Source organism: Mus caroli, unplaced genomic scaffold, assembly GCF_978045245.1.
Source record: "Mus caroli unplaced genomic scaffold, Mus_caroli_1 scaffold_1, whole genome shotgun sequence".
Taxonomy (NCBI): domain Eukaryota; kingdom Metazoa; phylum Chordata; class Mammalia; order Rodentia; family Muridae; genus Mus; species Mus caroli.
Window position 1 is genome coordinate 133,015,614 of NW_028227256.1, and position 12,446 is coordinate 133,028,059.

At 42.4% G+C, this 12,446-nt stretch overlaps 1 long non-coding RNA gene across 2 annotated transcripts; it reads right to left on the bottom strand.

Moving 5' to 3' along the window:
- Positions 1-9,475: 9,475 nt before the first annotated feature.
- Positions 9,476-12,442, bottom strand: LOC110292864 (uncharacterized). 2 transcript variants are annotated; one of them, XR_015047841.1, is made up of 3 exons: positions 12,404-12,442; positions 10,383-10,893; positions 9,476-10,046 (listed from the first exon to the last, which is right to left on the bottom strand). It is a non-coding gene; the product is annotated as an uncharacterized LOC110292864 (long non-coding RNA). The 2 variants fall into 2 exon arrangements; XR_002377754.2 differs by lacking the exon at positions 12,404-12,442 and adding an exon at positions 12,077-12,244.
- Positions 12,443-12,446: the final 4 nt, after the last annotated feature.

Sequence of the window (12,446 nt, forward strand, 5' to 3'; positions counted from 1 at the left end):
CTCTGAAACTTGCTAACATTTGTTATTGCCTAGAGAGAGGAGGTATAGGGGAGAGTGTATTCCGCCCCGGCGAAGTGGCATCTCGGTTTGGTTTTGATTTGCATCTCACTACTGACTAGACATGGTGAACAGCTTTTTCATGTGCTCACTAGCTATCTGTACATCTCCTGTGGAGAAATGTCTACTCAAATTCTTTGCCCTTTTGAAATTTAGGTCGTATTTTCTTTTTATTGTAATGTATTTTAAGGGTTTTGTATTCTGGGTACCAACCCTTTACATAAATATGAGTTGCAAATTATCTCTCTCACCCTGAGTCATCGCTCACTCTCTGGGTGGTGGAATTCACAGCACAAATGTCTCTAATTTGCTGCAGTCTGTTGCTCCATGTTTTCGATGTGGTCTTTGAGAAGGTTTTGCCTAACCCAAGAGAGCAAAGATTAATCCCATCTTTTCTTCTAGGAGTCTCCTAACATTAAGCTCTTGCCTTACAGTTTGTGATCCATTTTGAATTGATTTTGGATATTGGGGATTAAGTGTCATTGTGGTGCAGGTGAGGACCCAGTCACCCCAGTATTAGGTGCTTTTGAAAGTCCATTACTTACCTCACCAACTGCTTCCGCCCTTGTAGAAAATCAGTTGAGTATGAATATGGGTTTGTTTCTAGACTTCAAATTCTATCCTTCTCATCTTTGTCTATTCTTGTGTAACTACTGTCAACAATTGCCTGAAGGGATAAGGATGCGGCTCAGTCAGTACAGTGCTTGCCTACTGTGCACTAATCTAACCTATTATAGACACTCTTGGTAGGAAAAGGGTTTGGTCTTTTGGTTGGTTGGTTGGTTTGTCTGTCTGATACATATGGAGACTGACAGACTAAGAAGTGCCCCTGCTCTCTGTGGACCCTTAAGTTTCTACCTTCTAGAGGAAAGGTGCTCGGACCCCAGTGTTCCCAGGTTACAGTAGAATGTGCTCAGAGTTCATGATCAACCACCGTGCTGAGGACTGCCTGCTGGAAACCTTCTGGGCTTTCCCTTCTCTTGGGCTTTGTCTGGGCTTTGTCTCTCTCTGTCTCTCTCTCTCTCTGTCTCTCTCTCTCTCTCTGTCTCTCTCTCTCTCTCTGAAATACTCTTCCCACAGGAATCAAGTAGCTAAAACTCAGGTTTGCTTTAAGGGGAGGTGCATACCACCCTCAGGCCCTCTGACACACTGCTTCCCTTTCCCTAACTTGCTCTTCCTCCCTCCCCTCCTCCCTCTCTTCGTCCCTCCTCCTTCCCTTCCTCATTCATGGAGATGTCTATCTGACATTTGACCTCTCAGAGTCTCACCTTTCATGGCCTCTAGTAATGGAACACTTGGAACTTCACGGGCATCTTCTTGACTTTGTCCTGATAGTCTCTGCATAGCTCTGAAGTTCCGATGTAATCTCCTAGCTCCCACTCTGAGCACTGCCCCAGCCCCTGGTTACCCTTCTCCAGAACCCCCGGTCCATCAGTTCCTGACTGTGTCAAGGATGTCTGTCCAGGGTTGGAGAGATGGCTGGAATGCATGCTGTTCTTCCACAAGAGTTGGGAGTTCCGTTGTAAGTCCTTACTCTGAGTGACTCAGAACCTCCTGTAACTCCAGTTCCAGGGGATCCAGTGCCCTCACACATATGACATGCACACATAAACTCACCCTACACACATACATCAATATCAAATGAAATAATACATTAAGGACCCTCTGGAGAGATGGCTTACAAGTTAAGGGTGTGTACTACTTTTACAGAGGACTTTGAGTTAGGTTCCTAGAACTCACTTAGAGAGGACTACACAGACTATAGCTGACCCCTCTAGCATTCTAGGGCACAGACACTCATGTGTGTGCGCGCGTGCACCAACACACACACACACACACACACACACACACACAAAATAAATAAATGCACAAACTCTTAAATCATTCTTATAGAACAAAAATTTAAAAAGACTGTCTTCCACAGACCAGACCTTGTCCCTTTTTCAAGTGCTTCTTCCCTTGGCTCACTGGGAAAATTCATCGCTGGGTTTTTCATGTTCCATAAAGCCTACTCTCAAGTCCTTTGTGGATTTTTCTTCCTGTCTGCCTCTAATGTTAGAGTGCAGTCTGCCCTGTCCCCACCCCATCACCCCAGGTTCCCTCTTCTTGTTGTACACCCTCTCAACCCAGTTCTGTAGTCTTTTTTTTTTTTAAGATTTGTTTTTTAAATGTGCTTGTATATGTGTCTATGTAAGTGTATGGCATCCTTGTAAAGGGTCCCAAAGAGGCCAGAAAAGATGTTGGATTGCCCCGGAGCTAGAATAACAGGTAGTTGTGGGCCACCCAGAATGAGTGCCAGGATTCAAATTCAAGTCACAATAGCAGTGAGAGCTCTTACCTGCTGAGCCAACTCTCCAGCCTTGTAAGTTCCCATGTCTTTAATAGTTCCAATACTATTCAAATGCATAAGTGAACCACCCCTGAAGTCCTAAAAGAGCCGGGGGGTGGGGAGTGGGGGGGGGGCGGACAAGGCAGTTGAAGTATGAGCCAAGGAGAACAGGCTGTTCCTTTTCACTTTGATACACTGACAAATTGAAACTTAAATAATCCTACCTGAGTGAAAAGACCGCACGCAGTAGGTTGGGATTCTTCCTTATGTGATGTCAAGCTTAATCCTACCTGAGAGAGATTGGCAGTGTGAGACTACAGGACAGAGTGGCTCAGTACTAGTGTGAGGGTTTGGAAAAGTAATTGGAGCTGAATCCCAAGTCCCTGTGGCACAATCGGCTGGAGAGTGGTGGTGGTACTGGTGGGGAGGTCAGAGACACAGGAAGATCTGCGTGTGGCTAAGAAGCTGAGGTGTGTGATGGTGTCCTGCTGAGGCCAGGCTAGCTTCTCTGAGGAGTGAGGGAGTTGGGGAGAAACCCCTGAGGCTCAAAGTGCATGAGGATGTAGCTAAGGCAACTGGAAATACAAGGTGTCCTGAAAACCGCAATAGGATTGTTGAGGGCATTTACAGTGGGTGCTTGTGAATGTGCAGTGGGGAGGGCAGCATCAATGAGTCATTTCCTGGTTCAAACCCAGGCTCTGCCAGTAGTGATTGTCTAACCTCAGGCAAGGTTGTTAAACTTCAAACTTCAGAGTTTACTTAACAAATATTTATGTGCCAAGTATGTGCCAGGGGCTGGAGACAGGGCCTAAACAAGAGAAAGCTTCATGGCTGCACCTTTCTCTTACGTTCTTATGAGTTTTATAAGAGATTCTAATATCTTGAATTTTTAAATGTTCACTTAGGAAAGTACATTTTCAATCTCTGAAACTGAGATTAGTCAGTGGTATGCTAATTGACTGCCAGGATGATTTTGGGTTTTGGTGTCTCAAAGAGTGATGGCGTACGCTAGGCAGTGGATTTAGTGAATTGTGCTGGAGATATAAAAGCTTGCTGAAGGACTTTACACTGCAAATTTACAGTAGCCAAGAATCAGCTCTGCTATTTCTGGAGAAAAGAATGGAGCTGTGGTGCAGACATCCAGTGGAATGCAGGAGAACTAAAACTAAATTCTATACCCTGCTGTGATAACCACAACATGCTGCTAAGTGAGAAAGGGTGGAGGGAAAGTGTCAGTAGGACACTCCTGTTTATATGCAAGATGGGTGTGTGCATATTTATATATACATGTAAGTCTTTGCTTATGTATTCAAAACTAAAATGAGAGACAAAATGTTTTAATTGTCTTAAAAAGATTGTAAGCAATCTATAGAAAGGGAAGGAATAAAAGTAGAAGGATAGAGAATAAAAAGTAGACTTTTCAGAATATACATTGTTTTAGTGGATTTTATTTCAAATCTTGCCAAACTAAAATGGAAAAAAGTAAATCTAAAATTTTTTAAAACTATAGGGGATGACCTATTTCATATATGTCTATTAATATATGACTCAAACATACACAGGGAGTTTATATTGCCTCGTAAAATGCACTAATTTGACTCTATATGCTCACTAGAATATAGCTGGAATTAGGAGCATACCAACAGATGCATTTAAACTGCTTTTGATACCATAAGTATCCATAATTCTGCATTGCATAGGTATGCATAATTTGACACTGTTATTCTAGTTTTTCTACATAAGGAAAATAAGTATATTGATAGTCTCAGAAACCAGAACTATCAGTGTAACAGAAATGATATTAAAAAAATCAAAGTTAAATGAAAACCTTGCATTTCTATATTTGAATTGAATGAACTCAGGAGTTTTGAGACAGGGAAGACATGCAGGGGAGGGGGGAGATTTTAGGTCTTTCCCTTAAAAAGGATTAGAATTACTAACAAAATTAATAGCAATTAACATCTCCCATGGCTAGGTTGTGATGTATAAATCCTGTCTTCAGGTAAAGGAAGCCAGGAACCTAAACTCCAGACAGAAAAATCAGTAAGCTGCGTCTGAGAGCTGACTCAGCAGACGAAAGTGCTTGGCTTGCCACGCAAACCTCACAACCTGAGTTTGATCCTGGAAATTCTCATTAAAAAAAAAAAAGCCACAACTGTAATTCTAGTATTCCTAGGGTGATATGGGAGGCAGAGGTAGGAATGTAGCTTGCAGATCCACTTAGTCTATGCATATGTGTACATGTGTGAGTACATGTGCATGTGCGTGTGTGTGTGTGTTTAGTGTGAAACAAGGAAACTATCAAAGACTTTTGAGACTGTCTTGAAGAGACCCTGAAAGCTTTGGGGATAACTGACATTTCAGAATAGTATAAACTGAAATGTAGAAATATGTTTTAAAAATTCTTGAATTCATGACCTTGAAGAAAATAAAAGCCCTCAGGCTACCTTCGGGGACTCTGGGACCCAGCAACTCAGACCTATGGTTATACAAGCACATTCTTCAGTCTACCTCTTGCCATGAGCAGCTGTCTGTGCAGTGTTGGGGAATATTTGAGTAAATGAGTGAATGCTAGCCCCACCCTCCACCATGTGCTAGAAAACAACCAGAATGCTCCAGTTGGACAAGTAAAGTTGGATGGAAAAAGTTGTTTCCAAATAAAAGAATACCTGGGTGCTGGAGATGTGGCTTGCTGGTAGACGGCTTGCCTGGCACGTGTAGGCCATAGAACAATCCCCAGCGCTTCACGGAGAATACGAGTTGGTTCTCTCTATCCACTGCTGAGAAATGTAGAGCCATCATAGAGATCTAAGATCCACCCTTTTAACTGTTAAATAGCTCTTTAAACTTTTAAAGGCTTTAGTGCCCCAGCCACATTCTTAATTTTGAAAGGAAAAATCCAACGCAGGGCTTTTATGTCTGACAAATCAATGCACTTTAACAGGAGCAGGGTTCCCAGTGTGGCAATGGCCATGGTGGTCATGGTGGCCATGGTGGCCATGGTGGCTATGGTGGCCATGGAGTCTTCAGGCTTCAATGGCCTTGCTGCGTAAAATCCAGTGAATCCTGTATGTGGCCTCCCATTTGATAAAGTGTACTTTGTAGTTCATTGCCAGTCTATTTCTCCTAATCCTCAAATGACATCTTTGCAAAATTTATGATGTTACTGGCTGTGGAGCTATAAAATAGACGCACACTTAGTCATTTCCTGATCTGTCATCTCAGAAATTTCATTGTCAAGGTTCATACTTTTGTGAATAGACCTACCTATAACCTGGAGGATGTTGGGGGATTAACTCCTCAGATATGTGGGAGTAAAGTCGAGATAGTAAAGAAAAAGTGTGACCAGAAAGACCACCTAGATTCATATGAAGGCAACCCATGTTATTATATATGAGTTTCAGTCATGCTACTGTAAGTATTAAATTCATCTACGTAAGAGTTTTTATCAAACTGGGCATAGTGTTGCACACTTTTAATCCCAGCACTCAAGAGTCAGAGCTTGGCAGGGCTCTCACTTCAAGACCAGCCTGGCTTATATAGTAAGTTCCAGGACAGCCAGTTACATTGAAGGATACTTTCTCAAAAACAACAAAAAAGAGCTTTTGCCTGTCATCATGTTGTGCTCTGTGGTTCTCCTAAGGACAAGCATAGACTGAGCTTAGTCCTGATTTCTGTGTGTCTCCTGACTCTGTGCACTCCTCCAGGCTCTGACTTGCACTGCTTGAACTCAATCCATCTTGTCTAGACTGGCTTCTTACCCTGTTCCCTACCTCAGACTTTCTTCTCAGCAATTTCTCACGTTCCAACTGCCCCCCCCCCATACTCTGTTCTCCATTGACATGAGTGGGAAATATGTTTTTACTGTTACATGTCACTGGCATTTCCAGTTACTTGTTAGTGAAACATAACTTGAACTAAGCAGACCAAAACCCACTTCTGTTAGTTCCTGCATGTGCCATAGCAGCACTTTGGGCTTTCTCTCCTTCCTCCTCCTGATCCTCCTCCTCTTCTTCCTCCTCTCCCTCCTCTTCCTTCTCCTCTCTCTCCCCTTCCCCCTCCTCCTCTTCCTCCTCCTCTTTGCTTTCCTATTTTAATTGTTTACATTTACATCCATTCAGTCTTTAGATGGCATTTTCTCTGGATAGCATTCCATGATCTCCCATGTCCATTGTATGTACCATCCTGCATATTCCATGACATCCTGTACTTCCCACAGCACCTGCTTTGTTGGGTTCTGACTGTATCTCCTCTCGTCTGCTCACAGGGTGATGAGGGCAGAAATGATCATGACTTGCTTTTTCATCCATATATCCCCTGGTCTGATTCATGGCAGACTTCATGGATCTACTGAATGAGTAAAGAATTCAACTTATAGCATGTGAAAGCTAAATGTCAGAAAAAGGTCTTAAAGACTATAAGCAGTAGAGGCCACCACGTCCTCGAAATGATGACACAAATGGGGGGAGGACTTAAGACAAATGCAGTGCTGTCAATCACACTTTCCTGTCTGCCTTGTTGTACATGTATTCAGGCTTTCCAAGCTTGTAGAGTAAAAGTAAGGAGTAGCTATAAATTAATAGGTATGAGGCTAAAGGTCCCTGACATGAAAGAATGCTCAGCATTGTTATTTCTGTACATGTCTCAACAGAACACGAGAGCAACACGCAGGTCAGCCCAGATGATTGCAACATTGCCCGGTCTAATATTGAGCTTAAGGCAAACTCTCAGGATGGATTCAGAGGATGCATGCATTCCACAACTCTTGTCTAATTGAGTCATTCTTGAGTATTTTCCTGTCCCTCCTTGACATAAAGCAGAATGCATAATAAGACAGCATTAGTAATGCTGTCTGTGATTTCCATGTGGTCTATTACAAGCAATGTTTCCCACAACCTGGCGACTGAAAGACCACCAGAAATCCATTTCCGTAAAGAACCTTTTGTGGAGAAAACAAAAATAGAAGCTTAGATGGATCAGACTGTTCTCTGGTGAGATATCTGAACATCCCAAACGGGAGCTTCCTATTCAAGGGAAAGCCTAAGACTGGAATGGTCCTGAGGTTTGGCTTATTATCCTATAAGGCGGATTTTTATCTTAAATGTTAAGCTGGCTTTACCCAAGACCCACATAGAAGTGAGTTGCAGCTCACCAGGTAGTGATGAGTAAGTCACCCCACCCTTGCTTCCATGATAACACTAAGAAATATGAGCACTTCAGGGCACAGGTTCAAAGCATCTCTGGGAAAACCAAAGGAAGTTGGGCAGGGCTGGGGAACACGTAGGCATGAATGTTTCTAGGGTTGGGTTTTAATGTTTCCAAAGCTTACAAAAGGATTGAGAAATGCTGGGAACACTGAAAATGGTGGCTAGAACCGTGTGCCTTGGTTGACATTAAAGAGACCTGCAGGTGGTTGCCTTAGTTTGATCTTCTGTTGCAGTGATGAAATGATGACCAAACCATCTTGGGAGGAAAGGGTTTGTTTGACTTACACTTCTGGGTCTAGTCCATCACTGAAGGAAGTCATCACTGAGGGAAGAAATCAAGCAGAAACGGGAGAGGGGTAGGGGAGGAGGGGGAAGGGACTTAGAAAGAATCATGGAGGAATGTTGCTTACTGGCTTGCTTCCAGGCTAAAATTATTTCATTCACTTTCTTGTGCCACCCACAGTGGGCTGGGCCATCTCACATCAATCATTACTCAAGTTGATTCCCTGACCGGCAGCCTACAAGCCAGTCTGATGTAGGCCATTCCTCAATAGAGGTTCCTCATCCCTAGTAACTCTAGTTCATGATGAGGTAACAAAGCAACCAGCACAGCATTGTAGTCTAATGAATGTAGGACACAGGCCTTGGATTGTGTGACCATGGAAAGTTGTGTACATACTAGAACCCGTTTCTTCATTAGTACGTTGGGGATAAAATTTCTACTATATAGTATTATACTGAACATTAAACATGACAATGTACGTTAAATTTCTTGATGATGCCTAGGTAGAGAGAGTTCTTCAGTGAAGACATGGACAGCCCTGGAAAATGAGCTTCTGTTTTAAAGTCAGTTGAACATGCAGCAGAGTGATATAAAATTATTTCTCCTGCTTGGGTATGGAGCGTGGCAGGAGCGGGATTTGAATGCACTCTTGCGTATGCATTCAAATCTAAAATCCTAAAATATACATACATGAACGTTTAAGTTGCTTTTCTAATACTGGTCTTCAAGTTTATAAAAGTAAAGGGCTAGAACAGACCTACCATCTTCATGGAAAGCGGCTGGTCTATTTTTAACCATTGATGGACTTGAGGCAAACTGATGAACAGATCTGAAGATCAGTATTCAAAAAGATGGAAGAGGTTTGCCCTATTAAATTCCTCCTCCTCTTCTTCCTCCTCCACATCTTGGCTTCAAATTCTTGACCCCTGCCCTGCGCTTTACCCTCCCGAGTGCTGGGATCATGGCGGTGTGCTGTCAGACCTAGCTGTCATTTTTCAACATTCACCATTCTGTAGAAATACTGTGTTTCCAAACACCATCATCACATCGAGGCATTGAAAAAGGACAAACTGATTCTAAGCTGTACTGAAGATTAATTAAAGATAATTAAGAAACTCCTAGAGAAAGTCAAAGTGGGGGAACATGTTCTTCCAGCTAGCAAAACCTGTGATAATGCTATAGTAATAAGACAGGGTGGTAATGGCATTGGGAGAGATGACATAGGGGAGAATAATGGGCCCTGGAACATTCTAGGGCATTTTGAAACATTGATGCATCCCAGATGTAGCATTGACAGTCATTTGAGAAAAGGTCCTACTTAATAACTACTATTCAGTCAACTACCCTCTTGCAACTGAAGTCCACATCCTCTCCATTCTAATCAAGAAGTGGATCCTTACTTCATAGCAAACACAAACTAACTCCAACGTGGAGCCATGATTTAACTATAAACGAGAAAACGAAAGCTTCCCAAAAATCCTAAGAAAAGACATCTTCATTTTAGGATATGCAAGGCTTTTTGGACATCAAAGTTGCTAGCTACAGAAGAAGAGACAGACAAACCTAAGTACATTAAACTTGTTAAGTTTTACTCGTCAAAAGACTCCATAAAGGAAGCAGGAAGAGAACCCAGAGTGGAGAAACAGGCCTGGCATCCCAGTGTTTAGAGTTTCAATCCAGCCTGGGCTGGGGAGGGAGAGCCTGCCTTAGACTACAACTGGCAAATTTTAAATAGAGACTGAATCACAGCCATAGTATTGCTTCGGTGTTAAATTACCTAAATTTGAGCATTGCTCTGTGGATACGTGAAAGGACAGCCTTGCCTTTGGATGCTATAATGTATCCTCACACTGTTCAACAACACAAATCCTGCTCCAAGCACGTGAACTGTGCCCATGTGAAGAGCAGGGATGCTTCATTCGTCAAAACTTCTCAGAGTCTGATTCTTTTCAAAGTCAACTTTAAAACCGAAAGCATAGGGAGGGGCTGGAGAAGATGTTTCAGTGATTAAGAACACTGGCTGCTCTCCCAGGCCCACATTCCATTCCCAGCACCCACATGGTAGCTCACAACCTTCTGTAACTCCAGTTGTAGGGGTTCTAACATCCTCTTCTGGCCTCTGTGGGCACTGTACACATATGGTTTACAGACATACATGCAAATAAAATACCTATAAACAAAACATAAAATAAGAATTATTATTTTGATTGAAAATAATTTTTCATACCATATACTGTGATCTTGTTCTCCCCTCTCTCAGCTCCTCCCAGATCCTTCCCAACTCCCCACCCACCAACTATATCCCATTCTTTCTCTCTTTCTTTTTGGAAACAAATAGGCAAACAAACCAGAATTTTTAAAAAAGAGAGAAAAAAGGGAACACAGACACACAAAACCCAAAACCTATAATAACACAAAACTAGAAACTGTAATATATAAGCAAAAGACTAGTTAGACATAAAATGCAGAAACAAAGTAATATGAGACAAAACGTCTACAAAAATACCATTGATCTGGTCATCCACTGCTGGGCATGGGACATACTGTTAAGGGTGGCTGGCTTGTACACCCTGTGAGACTCCAATGGAGAAAGTTATTTTTTTCTTTGCAAGCAGGTATCAGTTGGAGACAGCTTCTTAGGGATAGGAGCTCATGTCTTCTTGCTTCTCTGTTCTAGGACTCCATCTGTCTTGAACCTATTCAGGCCCTGAGCATCCTATTTCTAGGAGTTCATATATATGTGTCAGTGCTGTTGTGTCTGGAAGACAGTTTTCCTAGGGTCATCTCTGGTTCTTACAATCTTTCTGTCTCTTCTCCCTGGCTCTCTGAGCCCTGAGAAGAGGGGTTTGATGGAGATTGAGTCTCTGTCTCTGTCGCTCTCTCTGAAGAAAACTTTCTCTGATGATGGCAGAATGAGGCACTGATCTATGTGGAATGCACAACATAGCAGAAACAAGAGATGCTACCTCACCAAGGCAGAGAGAACTGGCTTCCCAACGTTGTGCTCTGACCTTCATCTGCAAGTAACAAAGACAATTTTAAAAAATTTTAGAGAAAAATTCAAAGCTGAACACCTCTAAATCCTCTGACTTTACAGTGCGCCTCCAAGGGACAAAGGGGACTCTCTATTAGACGTAACGACAGTGATCTGGGGGCCTTGCTTACAGTTACCAGGGGTGCAACCTGGCTTTGTAGGGGCAGGAGTTTATATGATTGGAGGAGACTTAAGGAAAAAGATACAATCTGGCCATGTGGCACATGCCAGTTAACTCCAGCACTTGGAAGGTGGAGGCAGGAAGATCAGGAGTTCAGGGCCATGCTCTGGTACATAATGAGTCTAATGCCAGACATGAGACCCTTTCTTAGAAGACCAAAATAAGAAAAAAATAATAAAGTTATGAATACACATTAAGTTCAAAAGTGAGTATTTATTTATATTGGGAATAGGCAAATTACATGTCAGCAAACTCAGGTAAGAGTTAGTGCAAGTTTATAACCCTCAAACTCAGAAAAATGCACACATTTACTGTATGTCCTATAGACAAAGGATGTAACGTGCTCCCATATTCACATGTGGTATGAAACTAAATACAGTCTTAACAGGAACAATATCCCATTTATCTGATCAGTAAAGTTAATTTCTATAGTACATTTCAGTGAATCATAGAAAAAAAAAAGTTAAAAGAGGAAATACTGGGGCTGGAAAGGTGGCTCAGCGGTTAGCACTGACTGCTCTTCCAGAGGTCCTGAGTCCAAATCCCAGCCACCACATGGTAGTTCACAACCATCTGTAATGAGATCTGACGCCCTCTTCTGGTGTGTCTGAAGACAGTTACAGTGTACTCATATAAATAAAATAAATCTTTTTTTTTTAAAAGCAAATCCTGGAAGACTACACATACATAAATATATATGGTATGTATTATTTTTATAACGCCCAAAAGGTAAACAAAACATTGTCAGCCAAATGTATCTACCAAAAATGGCAAGCTGAACACACACCCACACACCATAACGAAGCAAGTAGAATCCGATAGATACAGAAATGCTTTAGCGTTTATTAATTTACTATGCCAACATAAAGTCAGAGTTTTGTTTTATTAGTATTTTCACACTTAACGTAGCTGGTAAATTTAATTTTGTATGCATCAAATATTGGGTCGAAATGTATCTTTTAAAAAAAACCACCCAAAACCTCACCTCTATTTCCCTGCTTCTCCTGTCCTACTTCCTCCCCACCCCAACAGAAGTGCAAGTCCTGGGCCCTGTCAGGCTGTTCCAGAAGTTGGCAACGTGAAGGCCACCCGTTGGAACCAGGGAGACTGAAGGTTGGTTTTAGTTTTGGTTTACACAGCGCGGGGCGGAGTGCTGCAGCTATGAATATTTGGCATATTAACTACGCCATATCAAGTTGCTCGGATTCTCGAGTTATTCTCAGTAGCTGACAGGAGGAGGTTTTCTGGCCCACTCAAACTTCCCACTTTCTAAGCGTGGCGGCCCCCGCCCTTCCTGGCAATCCTTTCTCACCAGCCTACTCCATGCTAGAGCCTTCCAAAAGGATTCCCACATC